We start from the raw sequence: 26,863 nt of genomic DNA on the forward strand, positions 1-26,863 counted from the left end.
GCTAGGATTGTAGTCAGTGTCACCTTAAACCAATGTGCTAAGCCGGTAGCCATTTGATTCTTATATCTACTCTCGATTACGGGACAGCCAACCATTTTTCTTCGTCATGTTCGATGCCGCAACCTAGATGCGATACGGAAGTATGTGCTGCCTTGTTTTTTTACAGCGAAAGCTGTTATGAGATCATTTCACCGGCCGTTTTTGGCGCCGTAGTTGTCCGCCGCCGACGCCGCCGCCGGTGTCCGTAACCAGTATCGCTCGAAATGAGAAAAAAAAACGAAATAAGAAAAAAATTCCAGGATGGAACGAGGTTCGAACCTGGGCCCTCTGCGTGGGAGCCCAGAATTTAACCTCTGAGTCATGCCGGTGCTTGAAACTGCTTTGCAAAAGGTCCTATACAGGCTTCATGTCGGGAAGGAACCATATTAGCATATGCAATATAGCGTGGTAGAAGAGTAAAATAAGCACCAAGCGTCGCACAACGCGAATTTTGTAACCAGGCGTCACCCAATGAGAATTGCGCAACGAGTAGGTTGTTGAATGCTTCCAACCCATTACAAAGGGCTGAGCCATAATTCTTCATCGTCATCAGTCGTCGCGCCAACAAAGTGCACAAAATGCCTTACAGACGTGTAGCTGGTGCCTCGCTTCTCTGCAGAATGACGAATAATGGCTTAGTAGGTGCTTCCCAACTTAACAAAAATTGTGATTTATGGCGTAGTGGGTACCTTTCTAGTGCACTTGTATTGTAGCCCCAAGAGAGCTTAACGGGCTCTAGAAACGCCGCTCTTCCAGCTTTCGCTGTGACTGTGCTGCGGTTTCAGCGCAGGCCTGGCTTTTTTTTTATTTTCACAGAGTCACTGCGTTATGAGGGGAAAGGGGTATCAGTCTATGGGTCAATAGATCGGTGCCGACAAAAGTAAAACTTACCAGTGTTACTAGCCAGTTATTTTTCAGACAGAAGAGTGGCTTTAACAATATTCCTCATTCGCAAATTTCTGAGCACTTGAAGCCTCCGTCATCTCCTGAAACTGTGTCTTGTTTGGGGTATCAAGTTCAGAGGCAATTAAGTGATGGCAACCCAAAATTTAAATGAGTTGCAAAGAGGGAAAAGATGTAAACACCTCTCACTGTACACATTACTGTTTTATAGAAGTACAGTAGCTATGCAAAACACCGATTTTATTAATATATTCAATGCGGAGCTGCACTAACGAAATTCGGGCAACTGCGATGAAGTTGTACCAAGAAAGAGGCGTTGCTGCAGTGCGTTCTGTATTCGCTGTGACAGTCAGTATAGTTTTGTTGCTGTTCATAAACTTGTCGTATTCTTCTATTCCACACAAGGAGTTCGCAGTGTTTTTGGCCTATGGAATAAAAATAGATCGTTATAAGATTAGTATGAAACATTTCTTACGCAAGCTTGCAAAGCAGTACCTTTGAATTTGTGCCAGTGAAATGGTTTAAACACTTGCAACACTGCTACATTCTAGCGGCATTCACGCCACATGTAAGGGTTACCTACCCACAACACAGTTGTGATAATTTAGAGATTTCGATGGAGGCGACAATGTTTGAGGCTCGTGTACGTAGATTTAGGTGCACGTTAAAGAATCCCAGGTGGTCAAAATTTCCTGAGACCTCCACTACGGCGTCTCTCATAATCATATCGTGGTTTTGGGACGTTAAACCGCAGATATTATTGTTATAATATATTATAATTTAGAGAGGCATATGCCTACAAATAGGGGATGATAGACTATTATAAACAACAGATACAATCTCGCCTCATTTTCATATATTACCATAGGAACGCAGTGAAATACTATGGGAGCGTACAATATGCGACCTATCTAATTTTATGCAATGATTCACGGAAACACATTACACGCCAAATGCAAAAACGTATAAGCATAATTATCGCACAATGATAGGGCTGGTTTCGCTTTGCGAACAAGTTATTACACCTAACCAACTAAAAAACATTAGAATATCAGATAGCTGAGCCAGTTGCTACGTATTCATTCTAAAAAGACAGGGCGTGCAAACACGGACACAAGAAAGAAGTCAGGACACCACAAACGCCGACTAACAACTGAATAGATGCACAACGGCGGAAAAGAAAGAAGGCACGAAAACTTATCTGCGCATGCCTATGGAATAGGCGAACCTATCAATCCGGCACTCGTGGGGGCCTACGCGAAAGATAACTGTTAAGGCATTTGATTTCATCTTTATGAAATCAAATGCCTGACTTCTTTCTTGTGTCCGTGTTTGCACGCCCTGTCTTTTTAGAATGAATGCAGAACATTGTCTCGAAGATGGCTTATGAAGTGCGTAAAACCATTTTATCTTTGTCAAAAAACATTCAATCATACTTAAACAAAGCAACATCATCGGCTTACACTGTTGATTGAACATGATTAGCATAGGCTCGTGCTTATCAAGAGGCTGAAAGAGTTCGAGTTTTGGCGCTAGACACCACCGCTTACCAAGAAGTTGAAGCGTGAGTATTCCACAACGTTTAACGTTGTCCCAGTGTTTAAGTGTCTTCGTAAATGGTCCCCGATCTGCGCAACAATAATTTGTTCACGATAGCTTGAATGTGGAGCCAGCTTTGAACGTTATATACTTCGTATTATGTTCTGAAATGAAATTAAGACACAAAAGGAGGGACAGTGGGCTCAGAGAATGACGAGTTCTACAGTAAAAAGCGTCCTAGCGATAGGAGCCAGAAAAGCTTGCATTTCTTGCAGTAAAGGAATATTTTCAAGAGGCTGGTTTATCAAAGTAATTCTTTTCAAAAAAAGTCCGCTTGTACATGAAGCTAAAAATATAAGTTGCGTCAGGAATTTAGGCTAAGCACTCTCTCGAGAATTTGCGATAACTGAAGGAAAATCAATTTTTTATGATTGAATACATGTTCAAGTCGATCTTCATGCGCCCACTTTTTGTGAAGGGTTGGCTTTTTTACTCTGTAATATACTCCACTCAGTTGGGAAGACAATGCAATTTATCATCGTAGAATCGCTGGTTGCATGCGTCAAAAGAGACCAGAGCCATTCACGCAATCCAGGTTGCCACAAGAAACTGAAGGTGTCACCTTACGCCGACGTGTACGTTTACCGCATCCAAGCATCATTTCGCACATAGTGAAGTCTTATTTATTGAAGTAATACAATTTGTTGAGCTGATGTCCTTAAAAGTTTCTCGAGTTTACGAGTTTGTCCAACGCAGTGTTGTAGCGGTTACGGTGCTCGGCTGCTGGCCAGAAGGTCACGGGTTTGATCGAGGCCGCGGCGGACGCATTTTGATGGAGGCGAAATGATAGAAGCCCGTGAGATGTCAGTGCGCGTTAAACAACACAAGATGGTCGAAATTTCCGGAGCACTTCACTACGGCTTCCCTCATAATCACATCGCGGTTTTGGGACGTAAAACCCCAGATATTATTATATCGCGTTTACAAGTTCAAAAAAATTAAACAAAACTGAAATAGGTCACCTTTTTTATCATGAAGCTAATTACGTACATTATTCGTCATGTTTGCCATGTCACGCGAGCATCGACCGCAGGTTACGTCAGCGACCTGCTACGGTGATAATCTCCAAGGCCGGCAGTAACATGCGCATGAGCATAGTGGAATTGCCAGCGAAAGCATCGCCTGCACACTAAAAAAATCACAGCATATCCACGGAGTGAATGATGATGAGTGGGCGAAGCTGCGGAGGTTCATCGGTAAACCGTGAATCTTCCGTGAATTCTGCCCAGTACATCATCACCGACGTGAGATCGGGCGCGTTTATACTGAAGGTTCGATGAGTTATGACGACTTGCAGCTCACCTTAATTTTACATGTACGCTGTGAATTTTCATTGTTTAGAAAACCATTGCTTTAGAAAACATCTGGCGTCTTTCGTTAAGCAGCTGGCGTCTTTTCGTTTTGCTTTAGAAACATATGGCGTTCTTTCGTTTTGCATTTACAAAACATCTGGCGTCTTTCGTTGGTTTATTTCATCAATCAACGGCGTTTCGAACAAAATTTTTATTGTTTAATCACGCACAGGAGAAATCTCACCAGGCACTACCTTGGAGGTAAACAATGGCTGCTAATGGGAATGAGAGATAGAAGAAGTCGGCTTTTAGCTAACACTTACACTTCTACATCTACTAACGTTTCCTACTGGAACATGCCAATGGCTGCTAATGGGGAATGAGAGACAGAAGAATTCGGCTTTTAGTTAACGCGCACGCTGCGAATTTTTTATTGTTCAACAACGCACAGGAAAAATCTCCCACCGGCACCACCTTGGAGGTCAAAGCGTAAGACTGGTTACGCACTACGACTACTACGACTACGACTACGAGGGACGAACGGGTGCCGCCTTAAGGAGCTTCGCCCCTAAAAAAAAGTCAGAAGAGGGTCACGGCAGCATCACGCTCTTCGGGTATCCATTTGACCCCTTTTGGAAGGTACAAGCAGAAAAATAGAGTCAGCACTTGTGCAGGAGTCATGACACTCTCGTGAAGCGCGCTTCGGTTGGCCTCCGTGAAGAAGGCGCCGCCTTGTACGCCGTACATTTCGCGCGTTTGCCGTTCGGCGCCGTCATGCCGCCATGGCTCGCCGAAGGGGCCGGACTGGCGCGGCGGCTCGGCCTCCTCTCTCAGTCTCTTCGGTCTTTTGGAATGCATTGCGTGGGTTGCGTCAGTTGCCTGTCTTGTAGTTTTGTATTAGAGCGAAGATGCGTATCTTCGGTGGCAGTGACACCAGGTTCCGTGCTCGAAGTGACGCGTGGAGGGCGGAACATTCATCGAGCTGCGAACATGGACAACCTGCGCCTGTTAACGGTGAGTGTACTGTTTTCGTAGGTACTAATTATACAGCTTTAGCTGTGCGTAACCAGCAGCTCTGCGGAAGTAGGCTGCCAGCAATTTCAAACAGCAGCCTGCGTCCGCGGGGCTGCTGCGGATGCCCAACTAAACTAAAACTGCCAGTTAACGAGTTGACCCCGTTATTCGCGTTGGTGTACGAGCTCACATAAAATGAGCGATGCAAACAATTATCAAGGGTCATTGTTTGCTGATCGCTCATTGTGTCTGCACTGATGAAAGTGCAAGATGTCGTTTTGAAGTGCGCATTAGTCTACTTCATAATGACAGTTCCATCGACATTGAATGTGCAGCATTCTTCCGCGCTTGGGAACGTGAAAAAAAAAAAAAAAAACCATCTGTGTACAGCTGGCTTAAAGGCGGTAGTTTAAGATGCAGATATAGTACGATGTTTCCAGCGTCTAGGCGGTAGTCACTTATTATGAGAGAGTCAGAGTCGTCTGACTCTCATAAGTAGTAATGTGATCCTTCGGATAAGAGTCCTTCCACTCTTCCTAGAGGGTCAGGGTACTCTCCTAGAGCGTGCCGACTCTGACCCACCAAGAGAGTCACCGTGACTCTTTAAAGAGAGTCTTATACGTGGCAAGTCAGAACTCTCCGAAATGAGTCACCTATACTCTTTTTTTTCTTAGAGTGTGATACGGTATTTTTTTCAGAAGACAACGCTTCCCTGCCTTTTTAGGCTGGGTCATAATGTGGATAGCGACAGAAAGCACTGCCACTTTTTGATGCCGTTATTATTTCAGTCCTTGTGTGCGACAGAACTGTTGCCGAGGCTAGCAGCTGCTTTACATGCAATGAATTCATGCATGCATGCATGCGGACGACTTTTTTTTTTGAAGTTCTCTGTCGCTTCCGTGGGACTGCAGCAACACGAAATAAAAGACAACGTGTTTTGTTACTTCGTATTCTCATTCACCACGAGCACTAATTTTATTCTTACAATTTTTGTTTTCCTACAATTGATTCATTTTGAGAGGCTAACACAGGCAGTGTATGAGGAGGTTTCTTTTCTAGAACAGCCGGATCCATAAATTGAAACTGGGCCATAAAAAACTGGGCTAAAAGCACGGCTAGCTGTGTTTGACTTTAAAAGCATCTGTAATGAAAATGGGTCAATTCTTTGTTGGGACGTGGACTCAAAAAAAGCAATTTTAAATAAAAAATATGCCGAAGCCGCAGCTGTTCGAAACAGAGTCAGATGCATCACACAAGTGCAGCGTCAACAACTCGTGACCAAAACAATCATCATGGACCAATAGAACCTGTTTCACGTGTAAATGAAGTTGTTACCACAATAACGCGCAAATTAGTTGTTTTACTATCCTGATTTCGCTCCAAGACATTTTGTTTGAAATGGAAGAAGACCAAAATGAAGACAATAGGGACCGATCTCGTCGTAGAAGAAAAAGTGTTTCCAAACGGCACCGCATAAAACCAATTAGGAAGCAGCTAAGAACTGAACCTGGTGCTTTCATTTATTCGATGCTTTATTTTAATTTTCCAGTTTCTCTTATTTTGGTAAGCCTTTATCGTAATCCTCCGGCCACCCGGTACTTGCCCCCAACCCCCTATAGGGTGAACGCTATAGAAGAAAAGATCCTCATCAGCATCATTGGACGCCAAGAACACGAAAGTGCTGCCGACTGCCCAGATAACTGCGCCTGTTGCCACGAAGAACCACCTGCTATACACATATTGTCATCGCTGGTACGCCCATGCAATAGAGGCTGGTACCGACGAAAGCAGATTGATATTGCTGTTTTCTCGCAAACTATTGCGATATCGTTCATGCGCTGCCATTTAGACTTTTTTGCATTGCCATGTTGCTTTCAAAATGAGCCAGATACTGTTTGACATATCTGTAAGAGCCAAATCCATATTTCATTCCTGAATAGCAGTGATAGTATAGGCAACATAAATTTGAACTGCGATACGGCTTTGATGTATTCTGGTGACATGAGCATACGCGCGCGCACGGAGGGGGGACGGATGCGGGGCGACCACCCCTATTAGTTATATAAGAAAGCACGAAGTCTGCCCCATACTTTTACTCAATCGGGCCTGTCCTATCATTGTTTAAAGGACCGGGTCTTGAAGATAATAGCGATCGAAGGCCCCTGACGTTTCATCCCAAGAACTGTTTACTTCGCATTTTCACTCCCGGAAAGTCAGGAACCAAAGGCAGGGCATTGTGAGAAGCACATCATCGCTCCATTTTATTTTTTCATCCATTGTGAAGCATGTTTTCGTTTGGACACGACCAACGGGAAGTGGAGGGGGGGGGGTACTGCGATGAAGCTTTGCTACCCCTTATTGGGGAATTCTGCGCACACCAACGGGATGAGCGTCGTGACAAAAAAAGTCATAGTTCCGCCACAAGGGCGAAGCAATGAGTGCGACAGCAACAAATTGGAATGTCAAGCGAAGAACGGCAAGAAGGTCGAGAGCACAAAGGATGCACGAAAAGAACACACAGCGGACGAGCGCGAACCCACAACGTTCACAGCTTGACACTTAAAGCGCTGTGCTCAAACACATAGAAGGAGGCACGAAACGAACGCACAGGTACACACAGGACGAACGCGAACAGCTGTCACAGTTACTTCTTTGTGTTTGAGCAGCGCGCTCCTTTCGCAAACGCAGCCTCTGCAGCGAGCGAATTAACATTCGAGCACTGTGTAACTTCAATGCAATCTTTCCGGTCAAAGCACAAGACGAACAAGCCACCTCCATCGCGAGATAAGCGCGCGCGCTTGGGCAACTACTCCCTGTATAGGACGAAGTACAGGTGTTAGAGGAGCGCGCGCATTCCTCAGGACCTTTCATGAAGCTCTTGACTGACTGACTGATGATGGGGCATGCACCCTTCTGAAAGAAACAGCGTGGCCAACGATGGTCGCACTAAAGGTGCTCTGTGAGCTTGCGCGTATTACTGCCGGTCTCGGACATCACGATGTTTTAGCAGTGGGATACCGTACCGTTTGTCGCATGTTATTGCTGTGCAGCTGCGTTAACTGTACGGAACAGTAGTGCTGTAAACAGTAATACAATGCTATCTGAAGACGTTTCAGCAGGGAGAGTTGGGATGAGATTATGACAGCGCCTAACACAGGTCTTGCAGACTAAAATAGTTACTTGCCGACAACGAAGGTACTGTGTTGCGCTACGTGCCATAGGTAAACAGGCACTGCTAGGTTACCAAATTATCGCCGTTGTAAGCAGGGCGTCAAAACCAATCTGCATGGAAAGCTGTACCCGAACCGTAATTATGGTCGGAACTCATCCCGAACCCGAACAGATATCCTCAGAATGTGCCTGAATCGGTACCTAACCTGAACCAAATTCATTGTATCGGCTGCCACTTCGGAACAGACCGTTTCGAGGTACACCTGACAACGCTTGTTTTGTTCTTAATGGAGAGCCTGATTTCAATAGAGTTTCATAGAAGTGATCCTGGTGAATTACTGTTGTGAACACGGCAGCGTTCTTGAACAAACACATTAGAAAGGTCGCATATGGTCTCACATGAAAAAGGACACATGAAAAAGGTTACAGTGTGTATGAGTTCACATTATGCAGCTTATCAAATCGCTGTCCCAGCCGGCGCGGGGTACAGTGGTAGCGGTGCTCGGCTGGTGACCCAAAATTCGCGGGTTTGATTTCGGCTGCGCCGGTCGCATTTCGATAGAGGCGAAGTATTAGAGGCCCGTGTATTTAGATTTAGGGGCCCGTCGAAGAACCCCGGGTGACTGAAATTTGTCTGGAGACCCCACTACGATGTGTCTCATAATCATATTCTGGTTTTCGCACGTAAAACCCCAGTTAATATTATTATTTCTCCGTCCCTGTGTACACAACGCCGTTTATTATTTCACCACTCTCCGCTTGTTTTTATTATTCAAGCGAAGCTTGCAGTGACTGACTTGATAGAACTTTTTGTTGGGCTAGTTGGTACATGCTTACTGAAAAACCAAAAAGACGCGTACCATCAAGGAAAAAAGTAAGGACAGGACAGAAAGTTAGTTGCGAGTGACGCCCTTTCTGTCCTGTCCTTACTTTTTTCCTTGATGGTACGCGTCTTTTTGGTTTTTCAGTAAGCATGACTGACTTGAGTAGCCGGTGGTATTCTAAAAGACCCTCTTCGCACGCAGAAAAAACCCTTCTCACCTACAGATGGCCAGCGCGCACCAGAGAAATATTAAATTTTCTTTCCTATGCTGGGGTTTGAACCCGGATCCTCGTAGTCTGAAAGCGAGTGCCTTGAACACTAGGCTACGCGCCCATGCGTACCCAACGTGAACTGAACTGAAACACATAAATGCGTTCCACCAAAGACTTTATTTCGTTGCAATCAATGATGGACTGTCGTTTCTCATGAAATTCACTTTTCGACCCTTGTCTGAAATCTTGGTACTCCCGCGTGCGTAGGCATTTGCGCTGCCTACCCGTTCTCTGTATAAACAGACGGAAATGCGGAAAAAAGAGAGCTCAGGGATGGATGCGTCGAAAGGCTGAAGACGCTTACGATGCAGTTCAGGGTTCATAAGACGAACACATATATGGATATTGCCCATTAGAGCCACTTTCACCTAAATTAATTCACTGATATCTGTGCAAAATCACCGATATATGCTTCCAACCTGTGAACTGCAGCTATTTCTTCAATCTAATGAGAAATTTTCAGTTGTGCCACGCTCTGGTGATGAATCATGATTGGAAAAGGAAAACGAACTTCAACGAACAATTACGAAACCCAATTACTAATGAACTCACACGTACGGTCACTGGAACGGTGATGCGTGGAGTCTTTCAGCATATCGTATTTGGGCCAATAGCGTTGCACAGCCTTTCGATGATAAGATTTGCTCTACTTAACTGGTTAGTGAAGAGAGAGAGAGAAAGAGCCGAGGAAGGCAGGGAGGTTAACCGGGTGCCAACCGGGTGGCTCGCGAACCCTTATAGTGGTTTGAATTCGACGTATGAAATACAACGGCATCGCAATAAAAACGTTGAAACAGGAGTCCCAACGAGCATGTATAAATTTCTGATAAACAGTCCAGAAAAGTATAATTTTATAAGCTAGTGCACAGACCATTCCTCCAGAAAAGTAGGATTTGCGAAAATTGGAAACCGGAAGTTTCAGGCAAAACACATTTTAATGAGGGCTCTAGGTTTTCGGCGTGTATTTCTGCTGAAACCAGACTGTCGTTTAATGACATTTGAAATGCTCGTGCGTGCTTGTACTTTTTCATTTATTTACTTAAAACACAGAATAATTGGCACTTTCGTGTTTGTATTTGTGATTTTTGCGCAATATAAGAAGTGTTATAATTATTAAAAGCACCGAAAAACAAAGAAATCTGTGGTAAAATATTTTCAATATCGGTGGATCAGAACTAGCACAATAGTACAGGTTGCATTACATTAAGAAGGTAAATGTCAGCCCTAATAAAAGTATCAGTTACTCTGAGCATTAAAAGTGCCCTTTCAACAGTCGATCAGAATTTTCTTCTTCAACCAGAGCTGCGAGAAAAATTTGTGCTTCTGGGTGAAATGAAATCGCCAATATATAAGCGGTGGCTATTTCTAAGCTTTTTTGAGCTTATACAAAAAATAATGTACCCTGGCTTCGCTTTGTGTAAGATTTATGCAGGCGAATAGCTAGATTTATTACTGCTTATGAGACACTTACGTCTGTGCACATATATACTCATGTAAGCATTCATTTGAGAATCTACTCCCAGTCTCGCATGGTATTCGAGGTAATATCTGTAAAATAATGAAGGAAATTGTGAGTCTAGAACGCTCGACACTTCACAAGCTTTTAGAGAGATACTAAAGATAAAGACTATATTTCTCTTATTAATAAATTACTCTTTCACAGTACCAAAATGACAACTCTTGCCGCAAGAAAACGCGACAAAATGAAATGCCGGTGGCGACACGGCCTTCAATTTGCCGCAAGAATCTCCACAAATTAGATGTGGCTACATAGTTCTTGTGGCTACATAGTTCATAATCGGCGGAAATGAAGTGCATTGTTCTCAGAGAGAACCAGATACCTAATGTGCTAAGTTTCAGCAAATTTAGTTGTGCCAGTGCAGCCGAAACACGAAAACAGTTTGAAATCTGCGACGCCATCTTGCCATCCATGTGCGGAGATTCGCGCACGAAATTTAAGCATGAAACTTCTGCCTTCATTTTGCTCTTCCGTTTGTAAACCTATATCGGCGAAATTAGTGAGACTATATTTCTCAGAAAATGCTTTATGAGTATAAATTGATGCATTGCTTCCCTTTCGTATTCCTTTAATGCAGTTGGCATTCTATATGCACTTTAAACTGTGTCGGAGTTGTCCGTTTTTATTGAACTCCGCTGATGTTGCTTAGCAGCTCGCCGCCAACTTGAATGTGCTGGCAGCAGTCTCGCATAATTATCCTCCTGAGACCCGAGTAAATTTAGAGCCTAACAGGTGAACTCAAAACTTATTTTTGGAATACATACGCACACTTAATTACACAAGAAAAAATTGCGTCCGTACGGCAAATAGTTTTCACACACCAATGTGTGCATTATAAGCACACTGGGTCTTAATGCACGGGAAGCGAACAACACTCGCCTATAACAAAACTTTACATTTGCTCGCTAAAACACTCTTATTGTTTGTGAAACTTCTTGTAGCAGTTTCGTGCAGATTTTATGCAAAGAAAGATGTTGCACGTGATGCGCCGGAACTTTGTTCGCTGAGGACATCCTGGGTTTTGGCACCTCGAGGAGGATCCCTACTTCACAAGCTCTGGCATGTGGCTTGCTTGCGCAGCTCAGGACGCAGGGGCCCGACCTTGGCTTTCAGCAGCCTCCGTGGTGACTCACTGTGAAATTCTGCACCACATCTGTCTTTCGACAACAGGTAATGGGCAAGGGACAGCCTCATCGCCAGACAATTCCAGGTCCGAGGTGTCATTTCTAGTTATTGTCACAAGAACACGTTTCTTTATCATTGACTGATAGGTGAAAAAAATGCCAAAGCTTAATCAAAGAGTAACCAACCGCATGAGATTGGCAAAGATACGCAGATAAAGCATCTATTGAGACCGAGTGTGCATTATAATGCGCATTTGAAGAAAACAGCTTGCGATAACGAAAATACTCGACCTTAGGTTTATGTGACGTGCGGAAATTATTTCTAAGCCCTTCCTAAGTAGATTTAAACAATAATTAAGAAATATGACTCGATGTAGATTGAGCAATTTTTGAAATACTTGGACGCCGTGAGTAGAACGTCAAAGACGAGAATGACCCCACGTTTCAAAGCGGGAAAAGGTGGCTTCCACTGTAGTATGCTGCCACTATTGCTGACCAGATGGCACCACATGATAGAGAATGCGACTGCACCAAGAATGTTGGCTCCAATAGTGGTGCGAATTTTGAAAACTGGTAAAGAACAAATGTGCATTCTAATGCACGCAGGGTCTGAAGAGTCGACAAATCGTTTCACTCGGTATTTGCCCGAGCAAAAAGCATCAGCACAGCGTATGAGACATTTGTGTGCGCACAGTGTTGTTGAATGCAAAAAAAAAACCATTTTACCAATGTGACACTAGGGAATTGTCGCTTTAACAGCAATAAAGGGGCAGTGCTCCTTTCCTCAAGTAAAACGATATAATGACAAAGTATTCATCGTAATGTTTGTAATAACGTGTAAAAACGTCTTCAACAATCTCAAGCCCCAATTGAAAATATCTTTATTTTGACTATCATCAAACTCTCTCCTCAGGTAATGTATTTGCAATAGAAAAGTTTCGTTTCGAATGCAGGCATAAGTACCAAAAGAGTATTGCGCATGTGCCGTATTAAGCATGTTGACAGCTTTAGGTCCACTTTTCAAGTAGTTATTATTGCCTTACTTCAGGAGCACGTATTTTGTACCAGATATGTGTGGTATTGTACCTGCACGCTGGTGCAGTACCCTGCTAGCTTGCGGAGCACTGTATCAAAAGTGAGCATAAATTTGTTCCTTGATAAAGACAAGCTTTTTGATCCCGTTGCACTTATTGAGGTGAAGTCTATGGAGACTGGTTATGGCATCGATAGGGCAACTTAGCGTGAAAAGCAGCAGAAACTACCACATGCCTATGAAGAAGCACTATTCATTAATGCAGCTGCTGTTTTCGAGAACTCGTGTCGATGGCAAGGTCATCGACAGTGGTGATGCACCAAAGACAACATACCGCGCCAGCTGAGTGATATCTGATCTCTGGATTGCGGACAGCAGTTTTATACAGTGCCGACCTTGTATCACGTAGTAAGGAAAGCTCAGGAGAGGCCACGGCTGGTGCTGCTGTACTGTGCACACTGCAGCAGAGTCACGTGCCACTTCAGTGGGCCTGATTAGTCAAGCGCAAAGCGATTTTGTATAAACCTCGAACATAATGATTCACGGTACTTTCGCGATCATTGTGGCTTTATTTTGCACCGTTCTATACTTACCCCAGGGAAAGGAAGCTCCATTAAACCAGTTCTCACGACACTATATACCTTCGAAGATAAATACATCGGCAAACTGAGAGCCTCTTTTCCCTTCTTAAGTGTAGCGTAGGCAACCCGGCATGTACTCGGTTTTTTCCCTTAAATTTCTATCTCTTGAACTCTCACAGCAAAAAAAAAAAAATGCATATTTTTAACACGAAAGTGTTTTGTGCCGGGGTCCACCAAAATTCAGTGATGTATTTCCTTCACGGAAATGCATTCGAAAAATGCACACAATCAGATGGCAAAGGAAAATGTCCCGTCAGCGGGAGTCGAACCCACGACCTCTAGGTCCACGAACAAATGCCGGACACGCTATACTGCGCCGCGTTTTTTTTATTGCAGTGCTTCAGTTTGCAACAGTATTAAGCAAGTACACACTTTCTAGAATTGTTTCACGTAGAATAGACATTGCATGGAGGTACCCAATGGGGTACATCCTTTTGCATGTTTTGCAATTCTATAAACGAAGTCAGGGACTCTCGCAAGTATTCTATAGCTCGTCCAGTCACACACTCAGGGAGCTTTACAAACGCGCCTTTTATATCTCATACTTTCCTCTCATAGTGTTCTTGGTCGGCGGGGTGGTGTCACCCTCCAGGAGCGGTAAAGTGAAGTAATGAATCTCAACCGTGGCCTCCGCGATTAGCGCCAGCAACGCATCGTTTCTACGTGTCCGTCCTATTCGGAGCATTTCTAACAGAAGTGCAATTTTGTCAACACCTTAACACACCGCGAGGTTGCGACCTTAGCCCTAGCGTCGGTCTCGCTCATAGCATCCATCCATATCAAAAATAGCTCTGCGACGCGCGCCTTCTACGCCTGGCTGTAACACCGCTTTCCCCGCTTACGCTGACCGTGCGAAAAATTGCGGCCGGGCTACAGGGGAGGCATGATTCGAGTTGCGTTTCCCTCTAGTCCTGCCGCGGTGTTCAATAGAGTTTTAGCAGGTTACAGAAACGGGGCACGCAAATACGGCAAGGCAGTAGGGTAGCGCTTCTCCTTTCCTACTCGTTGTGCTTAAGCCGCTCCCAGTTCCAAGTGACAGTGCGCCCCCCGAACGACAAGTTCCTCGTCACCAATGCGTATGCTGACAGGCAACGATGAGGCGTGAAAACCCTACAGCACCTTTTGAAAAATCCTTTGTGGTGTTGGAGTTCTTTCACTGGAATTAGGAGCGGCAAAAGCACACCGACCGGGATAGGAGGAGCGGTACCTTACTGCCTTACCATATTTGCGTAGCGTTGCTAAGACTCTAATAATTTTTTAACATGCTGCTGGACGGCGACTTAGCCCAAGTTCTGCGTCCAATCACCGACACCCTTCTGGCTGTCACACCGCCTTTTCTGATTAGGCTCTCACCATTAACTACTACAGCTGCCATAAGGGTTTGTTTAATCATTGATCATGGACGTTAGTCGTCGGAATAAGCATGTACCACCAAGCGTCAACCTGGGTGCATCCGCGATAAATGGTGCTTAGCTGCCAAACACCAATATACATTGTCCAAGCTCTCTTTTATCAATGTGCAGTAAGCACTCAACTACTTCTGTAAGGACAGGTTTAAGATAGTGTTATACGGATTCCTATGATGGAGGGATCAAACATGCTTTTTTAAATTTCTCGCACCCTCAGCTCCTAATAGAGCACATGCAGAGAGTATAGCAAGATAGAATGTTGAATAGTGCCATACCCTTGTAAATTAAAGGTACTCACGTTTTCACATCAGTTACAATATCGAAAGAAAAATCGTAAAATGTTCTTCTTAGGATCTCCTTATTATAGGCGAAACAGCCTGCAGGTCTACCTCGGTAATATTGTTTGTAGCTTTGGGCGTATATCCAAACACGTTGAGAAGTGAACATCTGAAAAGGAGCGCGTTTATTCGTAACTTCTGAAACAACAAATTTCCCTTAATTTTGCCTTCGCAGAAATCATAGTGGACTGTTGCGACAAACACTTAAGCAGAAAATATAGTGCCATCTACAAAGATTGCGAGCAAAAGCAGAAGTATCGATTGTAAAGCAACGCTTAGGTCGCGAAACTCTTCTTTTATTCGGCGGTGCCTGAGCCCCACAGCTGAGGCCAGAGTGGTGCAGATGAGTATCTACAGATAAGATGAAGCGCATGAATAATGATCACAATATTTAAAGTTCAAAAGATACAGAGGAAGCCAAACCCTTCACAGATAGAAGAAAGAAGAAGTAAGGGCACTAAACGAAGCCGCGCTGACATCACACCTGATAACCAAGCACTAGGGCCTAAACAAGACAACTAAGGTGATTAAAATAGTTTCGCGATATTATTCAATTTTACAGCGAAAGCTGTTATTGAGATCACAAGGGCCGTTATAGGCGCCGTAGTTGTCCGCCGCCGCCGCCGCTGCCGCCGGTGTCCGTAACCACTATCGCTCGAAATAAGAAAAAAAAGCGAAATAAGAAACAAATTCCAGGATAGAACTAGGTTCAAACCTGAGTCCTCTGCGTGGGAGCCCAGCGTTCCACCTCAGAGCCATGCCGGTGCTTGAAACTGCTTTGCAAAAAGGTCCTATACAAGCTTCATTTCGGGAAGAAACCACATTAACATGTGTAATGTAGCGTGGTAGAAGAGTAAAATAACAACCAAGTGTCACACAAAGCGAATTGTGTAACAAGACGTCGCACAATACAAATTGCCCAACGAGTGAGTTGTTGAATGCTTCCAATTACAAAGGGTTCTGTCATAATTCTTCATCGTCATCAGCCGCAGCATCAACAAAGTGCACGCAATGCCTTACAGGTGTTTAGCAGGTACCACGGTTCTCCGCAGAATGACGAAAAATTGCGTAGTGGCTGCTTCCCTACTTCACAAAAATTATGATGATTTATAGCATAAAGGTTTGCTCGCAAGTGCACTTCTATTGGTTGCCAAGGAAGCCCATAGGGCTCCCATGATCCATTTACTCAGGGTCTCAGTAAAGCTAATTCCTGCTTCCTCTATTTCTTTCTCACGTTAACGTATGTTATAAAGCGTGGTTGAACAGTGAAATGACGACCGGGCGTCACACAATATGAATTACGTAACTAGTGGGTCCTTTAAACTTCCAACCCATTACAAAAGGCTCAGTCATAACTCTTCATCGTCATCAGCCGTCGCATTAAGAAAGTGCACCTAGTGCCTTACAGATGGTACCTCACTTCTCCGCAGAATGACGAGTAATGTTGGGGTGGGTGCTTCCCCACTTGACAAAAATTATGATTTGTGGCGTAGTGGGTACGTTGCTAGTGTACTTGTATTAGTAGCCACAAGAGAGTTTATGACGGGCTGTAGAAATGCCGCTCTTCGAGCTTTTGCTGTGACTGTGCTGCGCTTTCCGCGCAGGCCTGGCGGTTTTTAAATGCGGAGCATTTCTTAGCGAACTTCTGCGACTTTGAGCGTATCTATCTATCTATCTATCTATCTATCTATCTATCTATCTATCTATCTATCTATCTATCTATCTATCTATCTATCTATCTATCTATCTATCTATCTATCTATCTATCTATCTATCTATCTATCTATCTATCTATCTATCTATCTATCTATCTATCTATCTATCTATCTATCTATCTAGCCGCCTACGACTTTGTGCTCTCCTGGCCGTTTCGTTAATCGGATGTATACCAAAATTGGTGTGTCATAACATGGCATTATTACGAACATAAATGACAGGTCATATCATGAAAAACATGACACGCATGTCATGAACAGCATGATTTACGTTCCACGGCCTCTGGGCTCCCTGGCCGTTCCGTTAATCGGATGTATACCGAAATGGGTGTGTCATAACATGGCCTTATCACGAACAGAAATGACAGGTCATATCATGAAAATCATTACTCGCATGTCATGAACAGCATGATTTACATTCCACGGCCTTTTGGCTCTTGCGGCCGTTCCGTTAATTTCATATATACCAAAATTGGTACGGCGTGACAAGAGTTCATGACGAACATAATGACAGGTCCTAATATGCAAATCATGACGCGCATGTCATGTGCAGCATGATTTACATGACATGGTCTCGGGGCGCTCGGGGCCGTTCAAATGAAGGGATACATACGAAAATTGGTATGACGAGACATTTCTGTATGACGAACATAACTGACACGTGGTAACATGAAAATCATGATATGCATGTCATGTATGACATGATTTACATGCCAAGCTCATGGCGCACTCGCGGCCGTTTCGCTAGATTGATATACACCGAAATTGGTATTGTGCGATGTGACTTTATGAAGAACATGAATAACAGGTGGTAGCACGAGAACCATGACATCCATGACATGTATGTCATGATTTACATGCCACGCTCATGGTGCATTCGCGTCCGTTTCGCTTGCGTGATATACACCAAAATTGGTGTTACGCGACACGACTGTATGACGAACGTAAGTGAGACGTGGTACCATGAAAATCATGACATGCAAGTCATGTACGACCTGATATACATGCCACGCTCATGATGCGCTAGCGGCAGTTTCAGTACATTGATATACACCAAAATTGGTATTGCGCGATGTGACTGTATGAAGAACATGAATGACGGTTGGTAAGATGAAAGCCATGACATGCATGTCATGTATGTCATGATTTAAATGCCACGCTCGTGATGCATTTGCGGCCGCTTCGCTAGCTCGATGTACACCAAAATTGCTATTGCGCGAAGCGACTGTACGACGACGGTAAATGAGACTTGGTAACATGAAAATCATTACATTCATGACATGCACGACATGATTTACATGTCATGCTCATGACGCACTCCTGCCGTTTCGCTTGCTTGACACACCAAAATTGGTATTGCGCGACGCGACTGCACGACGAACGTAAATGAGAGGTGGTAACATGGAAATGATGACATGCAGGTTATGTATGTCATGATTTACATGCCGCGCTCATTGTGCATTCCCGGCCGTTTCGCTAGCTTGGTATGCACCAAAATTGGTATTGCGCGACGCCACTGTATGACGAACGTAAATAAAACGTGGTAACATGATAATTGTGACATGCATGAAATGTACGTCATGATTTACATGCCATGCTCATGGTGCACTCGTGGCCGTTTCGCTAGATAGATATGCACCAAAATTGGTATTGCGCGATGTGACTGTATGAAGAACATGAATAACAGGTGGTAACATGAAAACTATGACATGCATGCCATGTATGTCATGACTTACATGCCACGCTCATGGTGCATTCGCGGCCGTTTCGATAGCTTGATATACACCAAAACTTGTATTGCGCGATGTGACTGTATGATGAACATTAGTGAAAGGTGGTGACATGAAAAACCCTAATATTCATGTCATGTATGACATGATTTACATGCTCTACTCATGGTGCACTCGCGGCCATTTCGCTCCTTTGATATACACCAAAATTGGTATTGCGCGATGTCACTGTATGACGAACATAAATGAGAGGTCTTAACATGCGAATCATGTTATGCATGTCATGTACGGTATGATTTACATGCCACTGTCATGGTGCGCTTCCGGCCGTTTTGTTAGCGTGATATATACCAAAATTGGTATGGCCTGACACGAGTGCGTGATGAACATAAACGACAGGTCATGCATTTATATACCAGAATATGCGTTTCATTGGCATGGTGTACACTAGATTGTGCATGCATGCGTGCATGGCAAACATGCGATATATGGTGCACTAGATGCCATGGCATGAATGAGTTCATTTGGCTCAAAGACAAACATGGCGATGTATGCAGCTCTTTGCTGGGTGCTTCGCATTACATCGATTCCCACAGTGCGTGGGATCTGCCGAATTTTTTTATTTACTCCGCTCATGATATGTACCTAAACATGCATGCATGCAGAGTACTTGAAGTATTTAACGGCAGAGCTGTGATGGTCGAGGTTTGCCGTGTGTCGTCATACTAGAAAAAGTATCATCATCATGAACCGGCACGCGCTCAATCGCGACCCCTATGACTCGAAGGCGAGCGTCGTAACCACTAGGCTATCCAGGCACGCTAGCAGAGCAGGGCACAGCCTTGTACAGTATAGTATAGCAAGGTGGAGGAAAGGGGTAGTGAGGGTGAGGAGGACATGTGTGCAGGTGAGGAGGTGGAAGCTACGGAGAAACTACAGAGAAGCTACAGAGGAATAGAAAGAAAGAAAAGACAGAAAGGAAAAGGTAGAAGACGAGGGAATGACTGCGCAGAAAGAGAAAAGAAAGACATAGAAAGAAAGAGGAAGGTAAACAGCAAGAAAGAAAAAGAAGAAAGAGAGAAAAAGATAGAAAGACGGAGTAAGAAATACACACAGAGATAGACAGGTAGAAAGAAGCAGGCACAAAAAATAGAAAAAGAGAGAGCAAGCATAGCCATTTGTAGTATATTATAGCGAAGGGTGGGAAACAGAAGTAAGAGGGTAAAGGGCTAGCCAAGCCAGGGTCAGCTAGGTGCACGCCATCTCAGATATGGCCCAGCCTTGCGCGACTTAGTGCGAGCTGCGCTAACTTTTTTACTTTTGGGCACGTTTGCGCTTCTCAATTGGAAATATTTTGGCAAGCTGAAGATTTAGACTAATCACGGGGTTTCAATCGTAGATACAAAAGAGAACGAAAACATTTTTTTTCAGACAGACTATAATGTATTGCCACCTATTGTAAAGAAAGGAACTAAAACGTAGGGAACAACAAAATGAATCTCTAAACGCTCTTCTCCTCCTGTTTCTTTTTGCGGTAAATTACGTTAATTTATGGTTTGTTTGAACAATATGAACGGGATCATTTGCTTTACAAAAGGTTTCTCCTGTTGCTGCTGCTTGTCCAGAGAAAAGCGCTACGCGTAACGGAATATTTTGCTTGAGGTTACTACATTTCATGTCTTGCGTGACACTCGTGGGGGTCGAGCACCCGACGCGAGTCCATATGTACGCCTAGTTGGATGTACTTAAGAAGTCTGGACACGCCCCTCCCAAACAACCGAAGTGCGAAACCCTATTGACTCCGCGGCTAAAGAAATAGTCTGCACTCGGCTATGTTCCCCCAATGCGGGGTCACCGACCGTCCGGCTCATGACGTCATTCTTGAGTGTGCGACAATTGGTGCAGGCTTGTGCATCCACGTTTCAGGAAGAAATGCTGCAGACGTTAAAGTTGCGTCCGAGTATAGTCGCGTGTGAGAGTGTCACGTAACACAGATTCGGAGAATAATAAAAATTAGGCCACGGGACGGCGAGCTGCCAACTATACGGCAGTACGCCGACGTTACACTCTACTCCTGGTCGTGCCCGTATTCCAGGAAACGAGCCAGCTAAAGAGGAAGCGTGGAAGAAGCTATTGAATGTCGTCTTACAAGGATGCAATGGCGATTACAGAACATCACACCAGGGCCGTCGCCAGGATTTTCTTTTTCGGGGGGGGGGGGGGGGGGCACTTGCTGAAGGCCTTGACTATTTCAGAAAAACACCTATTTTCATTACTTTATTTTCAGTACAACACCATGTCTCACCAAAATTTCGCCTCGCCCCTGGCTAATGGGCCTGTTTCATACCTCTGAGATTTAGGGCCTCACGCAGACGAGTGCGACCATGACGACTACGGTAGAAAGGCGAAGGTAGGTAGAGGTAGAGGTACAGCGCCGTGGTCTGTTGTTTCTTCTGTTCGTCCTCGTTCTTTCACGCGTTTTATTAATTCAAGATGGAATCACACCAACTTGCCCAGTTAAACGCCTGATGAATAAATACCTGATGAATAAAATGAGCGGCCAAAGCGTTGCTCTGGATGAGAACGGACAAGGTGTTCACTCAGACAAAGTTAGCGCTCTTCCGGAAAAGAAGAAAAGAAATGCTTCAGACAAAGTGTGGCGGCGACAATTACGGACTGCTCTTAAAATACAGCAGTGAAACACTATCCGATATTGTGTGCGATGACCGATGCGCATTAGGTATCGTCAAAAAAAGATTGTGCAGCAGCCTGAATAGTTACGGTTCAGAAATTTTGTAGCGTTAGCTACACTTGCCTAGCCGAAGCCGATTTCGCGTGGATCCTCATGAGCCGTGCTGCGCATGCGCGAGGATCAGTGATGTCACGCAGCTGGCTCACCGGAGCCGGTATCTCACGCGCTCTCCGCCAACGCCGCGCGCGGCTCGCCGCTGCTGGTCTGCGCGTTCGGGAGGAGTGGCGTCGTAGCCGCGGCAGACACACTGGCGCCGGCGCGCGCGCAGGCTCCGCCACCGCCACGCGTGACTCGCCGCTGCCGGTCTGCGCATTCGAGAGGAGTGACGTCGTAGCCATGGCAGACACACTGGCGCCAGCGCGCGAGCAGCTATTCGCCTTTGCTGTGCAGTCGCCGTCTGACACTGCACTGGAGTCGCTTGATAGCGCCTCTGACTGGCGTTTGCAGGTGGGTAACGCCATGGAGAAGGAGAGCGCAAATGCTGCTCAACGGCACAGAAGAGCCGAGAAGCGTATCTCATCGGATCCCGAAATAGTTGCCTGGCAATTAGCTGCTCAACGTACGAAGAATGAACAGAAGGCTAATAATCCTAGACAATCTGGAAAACTAAGAATAATCAGCTGAACCTTTGCTAGCGCTACGTATATCCTGGCATAGCCGAGGCTAGGCCACTGCAATTTTTTTAGCTTTGGATAAGGCCAACTTGTGCAAACCATAAGAGTCACATATGTGACTGTCATAGACAGTGTACTACAGAGGCATCGGTGCTGGTGTTTTTGTACTTAACCCTTACCCATAAAACCTTTTTACCCTTGTCATTCCTCCGTAGTCGCACCAGTTTATAAGAAATAAACCGTCTTTCACGCCCTCTCCAAAAGCTTTATTGTGCAGAAATGAACAACTTAGGTTTGTAGGTCACAAAATGCAAAGAGTAAACGAAAACGGCGTAGTTTCTAGAAAGTGCTCACTACTATGCCACTGGGAATACTGCTCGATGTCAAAAGAGAAACAAGAAATCTGTAGATCTCATAATGTAAATGTGACGAGGCCGCTGCCTCTCGACTATGACCAGGCAGAGGTTAAATGTCGTTTGAACACGGTAGGCATAGCACAGCAAGAGTGAAATCAAGACATTGAACGAAAGGCGATGAAGTTGACCACTAGAGAAAAACAATGTATTGACGTTTAGGTGCCTAAAACGCGAGTCCTTTTCTAAGAGCCTTATTCAGAACAAGGCACCCGTTCTCGGTGCCGAAGTGTCAGTGTATTGTTTATCTCTAGTGGTCGGCGTCTTCGCCTTTTAGTCAATAGTAAGAGTTTCTGGAGGGAGGAGGAGGAGGAAAAGAAAAACGGAAAGACAGGGAGGTTAGCGAGCTCTCAGACCGGCTGGCTACCCTGTGCTGGGAAAAAGGGGTGAGGGGAATAAAAGATGATAGAAAAGAGGTGTTACAAAAAGAGAACTGAGGAAAAAAGGAACACTAATACGATAAACGACACTGCTGAAAGTCTCTCTCTGAGACTAGTTGTCCGCAAGAAGCGCAACAACGCTCTCAAAGCTTTTCGAGGACGGTTTGGGTTTCCTGTAAAGCTAGCGACCTGTCAGCATGGTTGTAGAATATTTCAATTTCTCCTAAAATTGAATAAGTTTTAAAAAGTTTGTTTTGTAACAGGCTCCTTGAAAGCTACAACTCCGAGACTGTAATGAACATGCCCAATTGTGCCTATTCACGCGCCTATAGGTAATTTACCATACATGGATGAATATAAAGAATAAATATTACTGGGCACTCCTAACGACTTTAGAAGCCCAATTTGTCAGAGCATGCCGACGTGAACGGTTTAACACACCGTAAACAAGGCGCCAGCCTACCTGCTACAGCACTTTTCGTAAACTCTGGCATTAACAATGCCGAGTCTCTCTGTGCGTCCAACCACGCCCTGCCGATGACAGGAATAACCGGTCCGCTTCAGAGTCCAAAGACGATCGAGACGCGAAGAGGACGTTCGCTTCCGTAGACATCGGAAAAAGTTTGCTCTGTTTCGTGCACTTAAACTTCATCTTTAATTTGCATATTATATTCAGGAAATTACTCTTATGGAATCTCTCATACAATTTTATATAATCAGCCGGTTCCGGTCTAGTCCTTCACAGTGGGTGTGAGCCATAGTGGCTAAGCAAAGAAGACCTTAGTATGTCGAATTCGTGTACGACGTTATCCTTTAACTCCCCGTAATAAAGCTCCTGTGCTTTTGTGGACTGCCAGAATATTATCATATCATCCTGATTAGCCTACTATTGAACACACTAGGACAAGTGCCTGTGATAATGGTGCGAAAATATTAGCGTCCAACGGGAGCGACAGTCGCACATAATAGACACGTCTAAGCTAAGCTGGTTCCCTGTTTTTTTTTTTTGTTATTGCTGTGCGCGCTGCCAGCGGCCTTTGAGAACACTTATATTTCGTAGGCTAAAGAGGTTTTTTTTCCTAATGAGCAACAATAATCGTTCAAGTAGGTGAACGTTCCTCTGTTCTGGCGGCACTGAAATGTAGCCACCATGATCTGCAATGGAAGACACACAGTCACAAGATGAGTGAAATACCGTACAGTGCGTTGGCTGTGACAATGTCCTCTTCCTCCATCGTTTTGGAGTGCGCTATGGTTATTAAATATCGTCACCTTATTGTGATGCCGTATGCACATGGAAAGGACATTCAGCATTTGCTGTAGCGATCGCTTCTTGAACCTCGCTATAGCAGGCCGGGACGATTGGGCCCATGAGCACATAGACTAGCACAAGTTTCGCCAGTAGGAGAAGGGGAGGGGGCCAAACTCTAATCGCAGCGCCCCTCGCTGGTCGAGTCCAAAAGACAACACGCTTCACAGTGGATGGTAAAATGAAAATGAAGCGATGACGTGCTTCTCACAATGGCCTGGATTTTGTCCCTCGCTTTCCAGGAGTGAAGATGGGAAGTAAACAGTTCTTGGAATGTGACATCAGGGGCCTTCGACCACCATTATCGTCAAAAACCTGCGTTGCCAGAACCCTGCTCTTTAAACAATGACGGTACAGGTCCGAACGAGTAACAATATGGAGCTGACTTTGCCCCTCCCCTAGATATTAGGAAAGGCTGACGTCCCCCCCCCCCCCCCCAAGAAAAAAAAAAGAAATGGCCCAGTGACTGGCGTATAGTAAAGCTATACTTCTTTGCGCAGGGGTTTCAAAGAGGTGGGCCGTGGGCAGCGTGCGGCCCGGCTCGCACATCACTGTCTTCGTCCCACATATACATTTTTTAATTTTTCTTAATAAGTATGTTCATGAGCTACGCAGATGTGACTGGTCTCAAGCATTTTGTTATTGAGGCAGACCATGCGGTCCCCATATAGTGAAACATAACCGCGGAACCAGAACATATTTCAGAATCGGCATCCAGATTTCAGTCATACTGAAGATCAATATCAATATATTTCTGAAAACCTGACATCAAATCCCCTTCATAAATGGCCCATATATAACATATGGTAAAGGCCTGTTTTCATGTGGTAACCTTAGCTGACAGTTTGTTTCAATTTGATATTATATATCAGTGGCTACCAGGACATACCGCTATTACAGGGAATCAATTAGCCGGCGATGCAGCCCGCTCAGCCCATGACGAAACCAGAGTGGTTGCGATACCTCAATCAAGGACTGATGCGGAAAAATAACTTTATTTACAAGATCGTAATCTTACACACACGTTTTGGTCGTCTACCAACTTAAATAGGTGTCAGATATATAAACTGGATCCTTCGCTCAAGCTACAGCTACCATCGCGAATTTCCCGCTCCGATGCGACGCTGTTATGCCGCCGTTGGTTGGGCGTTGCATTCAAAAAGGCGTACTCCTTTCGCATCGGCATGGACATGCGACTCCTGCGGAACCGAAGAGACAATCGAACACGTCCTGTGCAGCTGCGCTCACTATGACGCCCAGCGATGCCTGCTCCGGATGCTTTTGGACAAACTGGGCTCCAGACCATTTTCTGTAGACAAGTTTCTAGGACCTTGGACATGTGCTTCGAGAGCGCAGAAGGCAACTAAAGCGTTACTGAAGTACCCGAAAGCAACAAATCTGAGCGGCCGACTGTAGACCGGACGTGCTCCCCCAAGTGTGCTCGTGATTGTGTGGTGGTGGTAGTAGTTTGAAGAGGAAAAGGCGCCTAATTTCTGCAGCCCGGTCGGGAGCACGGCGCAGCGCCTGGATTGTGTCCATCCCTCTTCTCGTCTCTTCCTCTGTCTCTCTTTGAGCCCCTTTATTCCTCTCCCCCAGTGCAGGGTAGCAAAGCGGACGTGCGCCTGGTTAACCTGACTGTCTTTCTTTGCTTCTCTCTCTTGTTCCAATTCTCTCTCTCTCTGCACCCCCCTCCTTCACTGTCCCGGCCCATGCGGGAGACTAAACTTTGTGACTGTGGCCTGCTAGCTGAGGCGATCGAGTTTGAGACATTTGTATTAGCATCATAAACGTAGCGCAAAAAACACGAACGCAGAAAAGAACTCACAAAAGAAGAAAACGAGCTTTGTATTAGCGACTCCGTGAAGCGTATGCAAGCCCGTAGCCGGGGAAGGGGGGGAGGAGCTGGGCCTCCCCCCGAAATTTTGATGGAGGGGATGTTTTACCGAAAATTAATAAAGAAAATAGATGTTTTTGTCATATATTGACAAGGTTTTCAGCGCGTGCCCCCCCCCCCCCCCCCCCCCCCCCGAAACAAATTCCTGGATACGGGCCCGAGCTTATGCATATAAATAAATAAAGCGTGTCGTTGCACCGCACACGACGGCAATCTTTACTTACTTGGAGAAGCTCTCGCAGTCCGCTGTTGCCATACGTGCACGGAGGGAGCAAAATCATCATTGTGAAGGTTAAGTAACGCAAAAGAATTAGCTTAAACATCCTTAAGGCGAAAGCTGAGTCGGAAACGAAGCAAGTAAACGAATGAGCGTTGCTACGCAAACGAAAATCTGCTTACGGTGACCAGAAGTTTTCCCTGAAATTTTGTTTTGCAAACTCGGCAAGCTGACTGAATGCAAGCGGTCGCTGATTACGAAAATCACCTGCGCACATTGTGTTGTCTAGCAATCCGTTCTGTTGACCGGCCGTTTCATTGTTCCAATATGAAACTTGTAAAGAAATATCAAAACTGCGCGCTTACATTACCATATTCCCCGTCTTTAGAACAAGCTTTTTTGCTAAGCCTCTGACAAAATTATTCTGAAGAGTGTAAAGCAAGAATTTTAGCCAGGAAAAATGCAGTTGAACCCCGTTCGTTGTCAGTGGCCACGGTTGAATCGAGCACACGTGCATTTAGTTCCAATTCAATGACACGCTCCGTCAGCCGTGGCTGCATAAGGAAACAATACATATTGTTTCGCTCGAATGCTTTTACATAAGGACGAATTATAGAAAAGGGTCCGTCGCGTCGGCATTGAACTTGAAACTCAAGTGCATA

The 26,863-nt window shown here is 45.0% G+C and overlaps 1 long non-coding RNA gene across 3 annotated transcripts; it reads right to left on the reverse strand.

Moving 5' to 3' along the window:
- Positions 1-1,173: 1,173 nt before the first annotated feature.
- Positions 1,174-26,624, reverse strand: LOC119400794 (uncharacterized). 3 transcript variants are annotated; one of them, XR_005185233.2, is made up of 5 exons: positions 26,209-26,624; positions 15,138-15,286; positions 10,585-10,661; positions 2,493-2,570; positions 1,174-1,367 (listed from the first exon to the last, which is right to left on the reverse strand). It is a non-coding gene; the product is annotated as an uncharacterized LOC119400794 (long non-coding RNA). The 3 variants fall into 3 exon arrangements; XR_005185231.2 differs by having other exon boundaries at positions 2,493-2,645; XR_005185232.2 differs by lacking the exon at positions 26,209-26,624 and adding an exon at positions 15,893-16,069 and having other exon boundaries at positions 2,493-2,645.
- Positions 26,625-26,863: the final 239 nt, after the last annotated feature.

The sequence above is a fragment of the Rhipicephalus sanguineus genome, chromosome 7 (assembly GCF_013339695.2).
Source record: "Rhipicephalus sanguineus isolate Rsan-2018 chromosome 7, BIME_Rsan_1.4, whole genome shotgun sequence".
Taxonomy (NCBI): Eukaryota; Metazoa; Arthropoda; class Arachnida; order Ixodida; family Ixodidae; genus Rhipicephalus; species Rhipicephalus sanguineus.